Below are 12,635 nucleotides of genomic sequence, written 5' to 3' on the forward strand. Positions count from 1 at the left end.
TATACCTAAAAAATGCTGAGAGAACGTGAAAATCGCAGACTGTAGTCAGCTCGGAACATACACTTGCTACTATAGATTTGAAGGCTGAAGTCCCTAACACCATATCTTCACTTCAAATGAAAAAACAATTTCATATGAAACACAGTTTTCAAGTTATCTTCATTTCACTTTCCTATTCTTTATCATATACTTAAATTAGCTTTAAACCCGATCGTGTCTGAAATTATGTAAAAAATGTATTTTACTGCTACACAGATACAAAAAGTGAACTGTGCCGGACAGCCACAAAAAATAAAAAGAAATGCAGCTCCCTCTAGCGTGAGTCACATTAAAACACAGAAGAAACCACTGGAAAATAGAGGGACCGGTGTGTGCTGGCCTGAGTTATTGCCTGTCAGGAAAATTATTTTCAGTTTATAAATTGCAGATAGGAATATTAATGTTAACTTTTTAAAGTTAGTATGACTCTTTTTATATCAGGTTAGACACGTACGAGGTTACTGAAACAGACACGTTCTAAGAACGTTTAAACTTAAATCAGGCAGAACTAGGACAGCTACAGTGGGGCAAGAGGTTACATTGCAGTGCTTCCGTTTGGCCTGGTTCTCAGAGAATCGTTGCGTTAAACAAGAAGAAAAATCGATCATATCCAAAGCATAGTGTTAGTAAGCATAGTACTGGCGACAAGAGAGGAGTAACCGAGGTAACTGTGTGGATTCTATTTAACAACCTTCAACCGACGGAAAGAAAAGGGGAGCAAATCCCTGACGAGAAACGCCGGGGTGAGTGAGTGAGTGTTGCTCTTCTGGGCGCAGGTAACGCTTCCTAATGTTTGTGTATTTTTTCATAGTTACAGTGATAGACTTTAAAGATGAACCTTAAAGTTGTTGCGAACTTAATACTAGAATTCGCAAACATTAAGCCTTGTTTGAAGGAATACTGAAAGAGGTTGGTTTCTGATAATTTGTTTCGCTACTGGATAGGGAATGAAAGATGTGCATGTTTACTTAATGCGCGAATGCTGACAATCCCTAATTTCTTGGTCTTAAACATATACGTCCTCACTTGTTGACTGGCTATAATAATTAGTTTAGAATGGCAAAACTGATTAGGTTGTGTTGGAAACATTTCGCCCAGAAATGTGATACTGGCTTTATGTGTATTATATTGTACGATTTTAATGTTGAGATTAAGTAGCCGGGCGGTAATATTTCTTTATTTTAGTTCCGTGATTTTTTTTTGCTCCCTAGTATATTTGCCTATATTGGCACAACAACAGTTAAATCAAAAAGCACAAAACTTTGCAGGTAGTAATTCATGGCCTAAATGAATGTGCGAGGATTTGAAGTCGTATTCTACGTATATATCGCCAAGTAATTGTTTTTCCGGCATGCAGCTAAAATTCATATTCTGTATTAATTTCAAGGGTGCTAAACTGCAAAGTTAGAAAGTAATCCCTGAATGTAATGTGCTTCCGAGAAATAAACCTCACACCTTTTAAATACTATAACCTTATTGTAGTTTTTATGGGTATTGCTTAATAGATGTATACTTTGTTTGTGCCGAAGGGAAGTTAAAACTTTACTGAAGCTCAAGAAAAAAATCTAAATATTTTAATAAACAAACAACACCATACCAATCCAAAACACACACCCAGATATTACTGTATTTGCCTCTAAGGGCAAGTAGAAATTTTAAAGAAGCTCAATAAAAAAAATATAAATATTATAATAAATAACACTGTACCAACACATACACTTAACATCCAAGAATTTGGGGCTTGCGGTCAAAATACCAGGCTGGCAGTAAGATGGCGAGACCTGTCCAGATGTGCCACTGGTTTACATTTAATGGCATTAACATTTGAATTAAGCTGGAACAGCTTGTTGTGTCCAATAAAGGAATATGCCATAAGAAATTTGTACAATCTAAAGGTCCCTGGACACAAACATACAAATGTAATGTGAATTACTTTATACGGTCACTGCTTTAACATAAGACTTATTCCAACTGCACAAGATCCACCTGATTATAAAGCAAAAACACAAAAACTTTTAATCATTTTGCCGAAGTGGCTATAAATCATATAATTTCAGTGCATTTTCCTCAGATTTTAGCCAGCTTTTTAAGTGGGACGGTATAAATCACTGTAGTGGAAGGATAAAAAAGCCAGCAACACCTCCTTCATCACAATGTCCGAAACACTGACGATGCAATTAAAAAATAATCTTAATTTTTCTGCATTACAGTTGCAAATCTGCACTGTTCTTAATTTCTGGATCACTTCACTTACCGTAACAACTGTGATGAAATCTGCTGCAAAAGCTGTTACCTTAACACATAGATTTTCCTAGCTAATATTAAATGAAATTAAATCTTTAGTAAGTGGTGATTTTTTGTATTGTGTTGCACACATGACTGGATGGTCGGCACACAAAAGGTAGTTTTTCCCCACCCTTAATCCTTCTTGCTGAATGGTTGGTTCCTGTCATGTGCTTGAAGCATGGTGCCAACTTTTTATGGATTTATTACATACAAATAAGAGTTTGGAAAATGAAGGGGTAAAAAACTGAAAGCATGGTATATATGTATAAAGCAGAAGTCTGTATGACTATTTACTCTAACCCTTGTTTGTTAGTCAAATTATCTATATAAAGCAGTACAGTTTATTTTAAAATGTGTTGTCAGACCAGTTCTACCTCCCATCCGTCAGATCACATTTTATCAAACAGCTGGCTAGGTAGTCATGGTGCCATTTGAAAAAGGCAGATTGGAAAGAGAGTCAAGAAATGAAGGAGAAACGGGGAGGCGTAATAGTTTTTAAGATAAACAATTTGCAGATCAGGTAATCAAAATGCCATTTAATTAAAAAAAATAAGTCTTTTATGAAAATTGTTCATTTGGGTCATTCATCCTTGATTGCTGTTTAAAGCTATTTTTGGTAGCACTTTAGTTTAGGTAATCCAAAAATGCATTGCTTACTTATGTAACAAGACCTTAACAAAGGTTCCCTTTAGATGGTAATGACAGTTGCAAAGCATCAGTAAAGTGGGTGTTCATCTTTGTGCAGTATGGCATTTGATATGCTGGTAAATGACTAAAGAATATGAATAATTCACAGGCCATACATATATTGAAGTGTGCAACATCAAGAGAAATATGTTTCACGTAAAACACTTCTGACAACTCCAAAGTGAAGTTATTTTGGTTGGCCCTGTTGCACAGGTGAAAAACCATTTTACTAATGCTTTGTGTTTGGAAGATCCAAAGAAGTGTTTAATGTGTTTAATGTATTGTTACATAAGAGGAAATGAGTAATAGACACATTTTTGCAGTAACTAAACTAAAGTGTTACTCTATTTTTTTCTGAAGATGAAATTAACTCCAGAACAGCATGGTGATTAATGACTGGAAAATTATCAGCAATGATAAAAAACTGAAGTTATGAAGGAAGCAGTCTGTTGTCTGGACATGTTGGATGTTTTCCAGCAGTTTTAATAGCAAGTGCCACTCGTTAATAGTGCTGTTACTATCGACTATATATTGGTAATCAATTAATGTACAATTATTTTAAAAGAGTAACCTGTTAAAAAAAAAAAAAAAAAGTTAATTAAAAATTGAAGTAACCAACTGTTATAGATGATGCATTAGAGTTTCTTATTAAAATGCATTATTCCATGCTTTCCATGGCCCTTGTTTGTTTTCATGGCTTTCCAACATTGTCACTACACAGCCAGCCATGGGCTGAAAGGGAAGATGGGATTTCTGCCAGAAAATGAACATACATTAATTCAATAAAACTGGTGAAGAATAGCTTTTTGGTCCAATTAATAAAACGTTTTGTTATTTTGATGGATGCAGGAAAGCTTTAGCTTTTTGTCAGTTAATTTAATATGAAGGAGACAGGCATCATTATTCAAAAGTATATCTCAAGTCTGCCCTCTGCCTATCTGCATTTGTAACAACCCAAAAGAATGCAAATAGAATATTCCTGGTATCTGGCATTCTGAACGGTAGGTGGATCTGCATGACTGTTTCCTTGGCATTTGTCAAAGTATCATACAACATTGCTGAGCGGATAAGTTGCACAATATGTGTTATATCTTTTTTTTAAGCAATTAAAAAAAAAAAAGCCTATTTATTGAGGTTTGCAAATATATATCATGTTGGTTCAGATTGAGGAGCATGCACTGGTACAACGTGTTGCTGCACCCACCACATGATGAAGCAGCTCGAGATCCTGGTTAGCAACCCCCCCAGGCAAATACATAGTCTAGTCCTACCCCCTGAAAATGACCATCTATCTCCTGCAGCCAGGGGTTAGGTGGGCCCCTCCTTGGCCTGGTCCAGCTGCTTGGGCCCTCAACAGCGAATATCCTGTGAACCGAATCACCCTTAAGGAGTCGCACCACATGGATGTAGTGCTGTAACTGATGTTCCCTCACAAAGCAGGTCCCTCATTTCAGATTTCTCGAGTAACCGCTTGCGCAACACAGACCAGCAGTATCAAAAGGATTCTCTGAAGAGACACAGTGTCGAAGAAGTCCAGTCTTTATCTCCGGTCACTGGATAACGTCCATATCTCGCAACCATATAGCAAAACAGGAAGCACTAGGACTATAAAGACTTGGATGATCTCATGACCCACTGTGCTCTCCCAATCTGTCTACTGATTTCTTAGTTAGAGTCACCTTAGACGTGAATGTCTCTGCCGATGTAAGGAAAGCTCTCAACAAGGTCCACATTCTTTCCGCAGACAGACTGCTGATGGCTGTGGCCAAGAGGTCATTAAAGGCCTGGATCTTGTTTTTTTATCCAGGACTCTGAGACACAGAATCCCTGCTCAGTTTCCTGATCAGATCCTCCATTGACTCTGCTAAGATCGTAGTATCGTCAGAAAAGTTAAGATCAGTAAATCTATCTTCACCAACAGTTGCCCCACAGCTGCTGGATCCCACAAGCCTGCCCAACATCCTGTCCATGCAAACATTGAACAAAGTAGGAGTAAGAACACACCCCTGACAAACCCCAGATTTAACTGGGAAAAATTCAGAGATTCTGCCTAGCACTCGCAGTACAAGTGTACAGGCCGGCCATGATATCCAGCAACTTTTGTGTGTCCCACAGGGAAGCTTGATTAACTGAATTGAATGTTTTATGAACATCGACAAAGGCTGTAAACAAACTGTGACAATATTTGTGTTTGTGCTTCATGATAACCCTCAGTGTCCGCATGAGATCAATGGGAGACTTCTTTGGTGTAAAACCAGACTGCTCCTGTCACTGGTATGTGAGCAAGTGATCACGGATCCTATTTAGGTTAACCCTAGCAAAGACCTTTCCCGGCACCAAGAGCAATGTTATCCCTGTGTGGGTTCTACATTCCAGGTGATCTCCCTTCCCTTTCCAGATAGGGACAACAAGTCCTGTTTTCCAGTAAGTTGGGAAGACATCTGTCTCCCAAATGGAGCAAAGGTTGCTTCCAGTGGAAGGAGGACTGCCTTACAACCAGCTTGGAGAAGTTCACCTCGGATACCACAGATCCCTGCAGTGTTCCCTACCCTCCGCTGGTTCACCATTTGCACAATCTCAGAGAGATTGGGTAGTTCACAGCTCTCAGCCTTAAGATCCAGCTTAGGTCCAGTAGGCTACCACGTATTAGGAAAATGAGGCAGGAACTGGGCAGACTCAAAGATAAGGCTGTTTCTGAAAAGTGTTCATGCAGTTTGTGTGAGAAACTTGCAGACTTTGGTGTGCCTGCTGATCCTAACCTAATATGATGTGGGAGACCTTCCGTAACAAGACCCTGAATGTTATGTTGGTGTTACCAGTGTTGCCGCAGAAGGAGGTGCATCATCACCTTTTGCTTACAGACAAATTGAAGCATTATGCACATCCTAATCTGTTCCTCGGAGAATTGCAGTCAGAGCAGGTGATGGAATGGTCCTTATGGATGATGCTGTAATTGTGACCCGCTGGACTGGCTACTTTGATCAACTGTCCATGGTACTTCAGGCTGATCCAAATATGTATAATTAGCTGTGTGTGGTCTTCAAGACAAAAAGCAACCTGAAGACTAGCGGTTTTACTATATTGGTGAACTTAAGAGGTGTCAGCTAAGTGGGCCGGGACAGGTCGTATTTTGTTTGAGATGGACGTGTAATTGAATGCAAATTGAATGAGTCAGGCTGGGTTGGTATGGTAGCTCGTTGTGTGAACGTACAATGTGCATGTAAGGCTGGGTTGGTATGGTAGCTCGTTGTGTGAACGTACAATGTGCATGTACCACAAAGCTGAATTTGCCAGCTTGTGTTGAATGAAAAGTGAGGTGCATGCAGGCACCGAAAACCTTTAAAGGTGCATGCATATGCCATCTCACTAAGTGCAGGTCACACTTGTACAAGTTTCTGCATCTTCTGTAGAATTCACACCAACTGCCGTGGCTGTGGTTAAGTGTGAGCAGAGCAGACTGATCCATACACAAACAAACACGCACATAACTATTTTGTAATGAGAACTTGGGTGTTTGCGGGCGCCAAAAAAAAACTAAAAATGCATGCATGTGCCATCTAGTGGCTATGGTAGAGCGTAATCAGAGTGGACTGCTCCATACACACACACACACACACACACATCTATACTAATAAAAGGCAAAGCACTCACTCATCACTAATTCTCCAACTTCCCGTGTGGGTGGAAGGCTGAAATTTGGCAGGTTCATTCCTTACAGCTTCCTTACAAAAGTTGGGCAGGTTTTATATCGAAATTCTACGCGTAATGGTCATAACTGGAAGCAGTTTTTCTCCATTTACTGTAATGGAGATGAGCTTCAACGCCGTGGGGAGTTTCGGGTGACATCATCACGCCTCCCACGTAATCACGCAGTACATAGAAAACCAGGAAGAACTAAAAAAGCGCTGAAGAAAACATGCATTATATAATTGAGAAGGCAGCGAAACAATAAGAAGCGAGTGAGTGACATATACAACCATATTCATGACTTCTGCTACTTCGGAAACAAAGCACGATGTAAACCTACACTTTAAATTAAGTTCATAGACAGGCTGCTGCTGGCGTTTGTAATTTAGTGCCTGCCCATATAAGGCCGTCCGTCAGCGGCAATCCAATAGCAAACTCCCACTAAATATTCACGGGTTAAGGACTGTGCTTATGCAGAGGAAGATGAGATGGTCAGGGTGGTGTTTGGTACAAACTCAGCGAAACTGCGAGAGAAAGTTTTAGGTGCCAGGACTAAGGTAACATTAAATACAGCCATGGACATAGCACGAGATGGCACCAGCACAGCTGGGAAACTTCGATGCATGTACACCGAGCGGCTCACGTGAACTGGCGCAGTGCACAGATAAAAGCAACAGTTCCAAAGGCTGAACAAAACCGAATTACACAATTGAAAAGGCAGCAAAAATATGAAGCGTCTGATACATACAAGCATATTCATAAATCCAAAACAAAGCACCGTTGGAAAAAGTCAATGTCCCGCTAAAGGAAGACAGTGTAAAAAACCGTGCATGCAGTGTGTCAGGTCTCAGATAAAGAAGAAGACGAGCTGTTTATTGATGCAGTAAGAAACGAATCGATGAATGAAACCTGGCATCTTTACAGCGATTGACAAACACGGAATGTAACTTGAATACAACACATCCTACAAATACGAACCTGATTGAAAGAAATAATGATAATCAAATCCTTGATGACAGCAACACTCAGTAACACTCACAAAACAAATACTGTATATTGACAGTCATGTTACGTTATTTTTAAAATGTTCCCTTTTCTTTTCTAGCTTTTTAACACACTACTTCTCGCTGCGATCGCGGGTATATATATATATGTATATATATAACCCGATCTACATACTCGAATAATGGATACTTTATTCGCCATCAATGATTGTTTTGGTAAAGCCATACTCAGTGTATTCATTAGATGAGCGGTAAAAAGTAAGAGCGAGGGAAGATGACTTATTGAGGCATGCAGGCTGTAGTCTTGCGTCAACTCTATCTGAATTGCGATCACATTTGAAAAAATATATCTTTTCAAGTTCTATTTAGTCCATATGTGTCAAACTCAAGGGCGCGGGCCACATCCGACCAGTGTAATTATATCCGCCCGCGAGATCATTTTATATACTGTATTATTGTTATTAAAGCCGGGTATATGAAGCGCTGGTAACACAATAAACTACAGATCCCATAATGCAGCGCTTCAGCTGCCTTTCCGAACACTTACCGAGTTAATCAAGTTATTGCGAAGCTAGCTCACACGATGCTGAAGAGAAAAGTTGATTCTGAAAATAGAGCCTTTAAAAACCGATGGGAGGCTGAGTATATGTTTACTAAACCCGTGTGTCTCATTTGTGGAGCTAATGTGGCTGTAATTACAGAATTTAATCTAAGACGGCACTATGAGACAAAACATCAGGTTAACCTGAATGCAATGCAGAAGATACAGAAAGCAGCATAATTAAATAAGAATCTGACACTTCAGCGGACGTTTTACCGTGCACAATCACAAAGTGATTTCAAGTGAAGCTGCTTTTATGGGAGACACAAATGCACCAGTGCACCTTGCCCCACTTTCCCTGTTGCCAAGTAATGTTAAACCAAGTCGTCACTACGGTGTTCCCAAATCGCACTTTGCTGATAAACTGAGCGCACTGAGTTTGCACGGCGCTTTGGTGACTTGAAGAACAAAAAAAGTCCGTCTACATGCGGCTCGAACCTTGTGCATGTTTGGTAGCACATATCTGTGTGAGAAGCTCTTCTCAGTGATAAAGACTAACAAAACAGCACACAGGAGTTGCCTCACTGATGAGCACCTGCAATCCATCCTGAGAATCTCCACAACACAGAACCTCACACCAAACAGAAACGAACTGTTGGCCAAAAAAAGATGCCAGGCGTCCAGCTCTAAAATGACATATGAGCAAAGACAACTGAATGATTTGATTTGTTATTGCACGTAAGAGCGGAGTCAACCGTTTTAACAAACAGCGTATTGCACTGATACTGAAATAGCTGTGTGTGTATATATGTAGATATATATGTATGTATATATGTGTATATGTATAGATATGTATATATATATATATATATATATGTGTGTGTGTAAATATATATATATATATATATATATATGACAACAACACTCATCACTCACAACAGTGACAAAACAATTACATTGACAATCATGTTACGTTATTTTCAAAATGTTTCCTTTTCTTTTTCATTGCTTCTTTAACACACTACTTCTCCGCTGCGAAGCGCGGGTATTTTGCTAGTTGTCTAATATGAGACAATAATGAATTGTTTTTACATGCTCTTGTATGAACATTCATGAGGTTTATTTGTAGCATTGCATGTAATACTGTATATACAGTGCATCCGGAAAGTATTCACAGCGCATCACTTTTTCCACATTTTATGTTACAGCCTTATTCCAAAATGGATTAAATTAATTTTTTTCTTCAGAATTCTACACACAACACCCCATAATGACAACGTAAAAAAAGTGTACTCGAGGTTTTTGCAAATTTATTAAAAATAAAAAAACTGAGAAATCACATGTACATAAGTATTCAGACTTTGCTCAGTACTTTGTTGATGTACCTTTGGCAGCAATTACAGCCTCAAGTCTTTTTGAATATGAGGCCACAAGCTTGGCACACCTGTCCTTGGCCAGTTTCGCCCATTCCTCTTTGCAGTACCTCTCAAGCTCCATCAGGTTGGATGGGAAGTGTCGGTGTACAGCCATTTTAAGATCTCTCCAGAGATGTTTAATCGGATTCAAGTCTGGGCTCTGGCTGGGCCACTTAAGGACATTCACAGAATTGTCCTGAAGCCACTCCTTTGATATCTTGGCAGTGTGCTTAGGGCCGTTGTCCTGCTGAAAGATGAACTGTCGCCCAAGTCTGAGGTCAAGCAGGGCTCCAGACAGAAAAAAAAATTTGGGAGCCATTGGCTCCTAAACCCAAAATATTTAGGAGCCAAATGCTTTTTTTGGGAGCCATAATCTCTACCACATGCCAAATGTGAAATAAACAAATAATATTTACTTGTATTGTTTGTTTGTTTCTTCGATCTACCTCACACTGTCTTTCCTTTCTCCTATCTGAGCTATTTGACCTGCCTACTAGTGTCCTCTGCAAGGTCTTATAGATAACTAGCAGAATACCCACGCTTCGCAGCGGAGAAGTAGTGTGTTAAAGAAGTTATGAAAAAGAAAAGCAAACATTTTAAAAATAACGTAAGATGATTGTTAATGTAATTGTTTTGTCATTGATATGAGTGTTGTTGTCATATCTATCTATTTATATTATATACAGTATAAATGTATATATATATATATACCCCGATCTACAATACATACTTTAGCATAGACAAGCCACACGCTGTGGCTAATTGTAGAGTCTTCCTCTAACGCTGACATTCGAGGTTCGATTCGAGAGGGTGTACTGACTATGTACGCGCTACCCGATTCATTTTACCTTCGCATCTCCTTGGTTTGGGACGTATGAAAAAATATTAGGTTAACGCAGAATCATGTTACGTTACTTTTAAAATTTTTCCTTTCTTAGCACAAGCACAGCTGAGAAGCTTCGATGCATGTACTCCATAACGCTAAAAATAACGCATTTAATCACACTTTCAATTCCAAGCAAACGGGAACTTTGTCAATGCATGATTTCCTGGTACATCCATTACACTGATGCACACATCACAGCTACAAAAATGTTAGAGTCGGAATAAAGCGCGTTCCTACGACTGATCATTTCGACTACCCGAAGCCTTGATAAAAGCATGGTTTTGTGCACACTGAAAAGCAAGCAAAATTAGATGCATTACAGAAAGCGGACTTTGTGGCTCTTACTGGGGATCATTGGACTTCCGTGACCGTTAGTAATTCTAAATACATCTAATTACAAAATGTTCAATGATCACACTGTTTTAGCCTAATGTACAAAATAATTTTGGCTAATGTTACTCAGAGTTTAAAGAGTAAGCTGGTCAAATTACCTTTTATGTTTCTGACTTATTTTTTTAAGAAGAAAAACTGCACTTTATGGTGAAATTTTGGTTATTATTATTTAGAGACAATACTATTCTGAAAATGTACTTAAAGTACTTAAACTACCACTTTATTTTTAAGTCTGCCCAATTTTAACCAGGGATGATATTTTTGTTTCTGTTTTGAATTCAAATGCAGTTTAAAAGCTTTTTTCAGAAATTAAAACAGCTTCAGTTTACAATATTCATGCCCATGTCTATTATTTGATTCTGTCGCCCACTAAAACCGTTTTAAATTAAAAAAAAAACAAAACATTTGCGATTTGGGGCAAATTTACGTGTGCGATTACATACGATTAATCAAGATTAATTCTTACACAGCCTCTAATTAATTGGATTAATTTTTTTAATCGAGTCCCACCCCTAATATATATATATATGTAGATTTGTATATGTTGTACTAGCAAAATACCCGCGCTTCACAGCGATGTCATGTGTTAAAGAAGTTATGAAAAAGAAAAGGAAACATTTTAAAAATAATGTAACATAATTGTCAAAGTAATTGTTTTGTGTATTTGGCGGCAAATGCACCACGACGTCTGACACGCCTCCTTTTTACTGTTTTCTCACAGCTTGGATTGCTGCTGTCATATATATACACACACACACACACACACACATATATAGATATAGATATAGATATAGATATAGATATAGATATAATAGATATATATATATATATATATAGATATATAGATAGATATATATCTACATATACACACATATATATATATATATATATATATATATATATATATATATATATATATATATACACATACATACACACACACAAATTTATATGTATGTGTGTGTGTGTGTGTGTGTATATATATATATACACATACATATACTTGTGTGTATGTTTGTATGTGTCTATATGTGTGTGTATAGCTTTGGTCACTGAGTGCAAGGGAAAAATAATGAAATATAGTCTATAAGTTATTAAACAGTAAAACATTAACGCTTTTAAGAAGTACAGGTACATTGAAATTACATTTTCTATGTGAACGCTCAAATTTGTGCCTCACCTCGCTCGATTGTGAATCGCCTTAATATTATTTTGCCGTGGTGTAGAAAAGGGGTCCCGTGTTTGCACTTGTCTGGGCTATAGCGCAGGGGGAGGATGAAAAAAATTAAAAGTGCTCACTTTGACTTAAGGCATAAGCGCAGTCAGCGTCTCAAAGGCCGGCACAGCTATGCACAGCGCTGGCTGCTCGACTTTTGCTGGGCAGGAGACCCCAGTTTGCAGACACGTTCATGATATCAAAAGTCTCAGCGCTCTTTGGAGGTCATTCATATATATATATATATATATATATATATATATATAGCAAAATACCCGCCTGGCAGCGGAGAAGTAGTGTGTTAAAGAAGTAATGAAAAAGAAAAGGAAACATTTTAATAATAACGTAACATGATTGACATTGTCATGAGTGTTGCTGTCATATATATGCCTGCCTAAATAAGTCACCCTCGCTTTGCTCTTACTTTTTACCGTTCATTTAATCATGGCTAGTGGCGGAAAAATTATAAAATGGAAGGAGG

At 38.3% G+C, this 12,635-nt stretch overlaps 1 protein-coding gene across 4 annotated transcripts in view; it reads left to right on the forward strand.

Moving 5' to 3' along the window:
- The first annotated feature begins 548 nt into the window (after positions 1 to 548).
- Positions 549 to 12,635, forward strand: part of LOC120539003 (large proline-rich protein BAG6-like) — a 152,521-nt gene continuing 140,434 nt past the window's right edge. For 3 of the 4 annotated variants that reach the window (XM_039768670.1, XM_039768672.1, XM_039768673.1), the window contains exon 1: positions 549 to 782. The gene's annotated coding sequence lies outside the window, so the exon portion shown is untranslated. Of the gene's footprint in view, positions 816 to 12,635 lie in introns of all 4 variants that reach the window. The other variant, XM_039768671.1, reaches the window with a different exon arrangement.

Source organism: Polypterus senegalus, chromosome 11, assembly GCF_016835505.1.
Source record: "Polypterus senegalus isolate Bchr_013 chromosome 11, ASM1683550v1, whole genome shotgun sequence".
Classification (NCBI taxonomy): Eukaryota; Metazoa; Chordata; class Cladistia; order Polypteriformes; family Polypteridae; genus Polypterus; species Polypterus senegalus.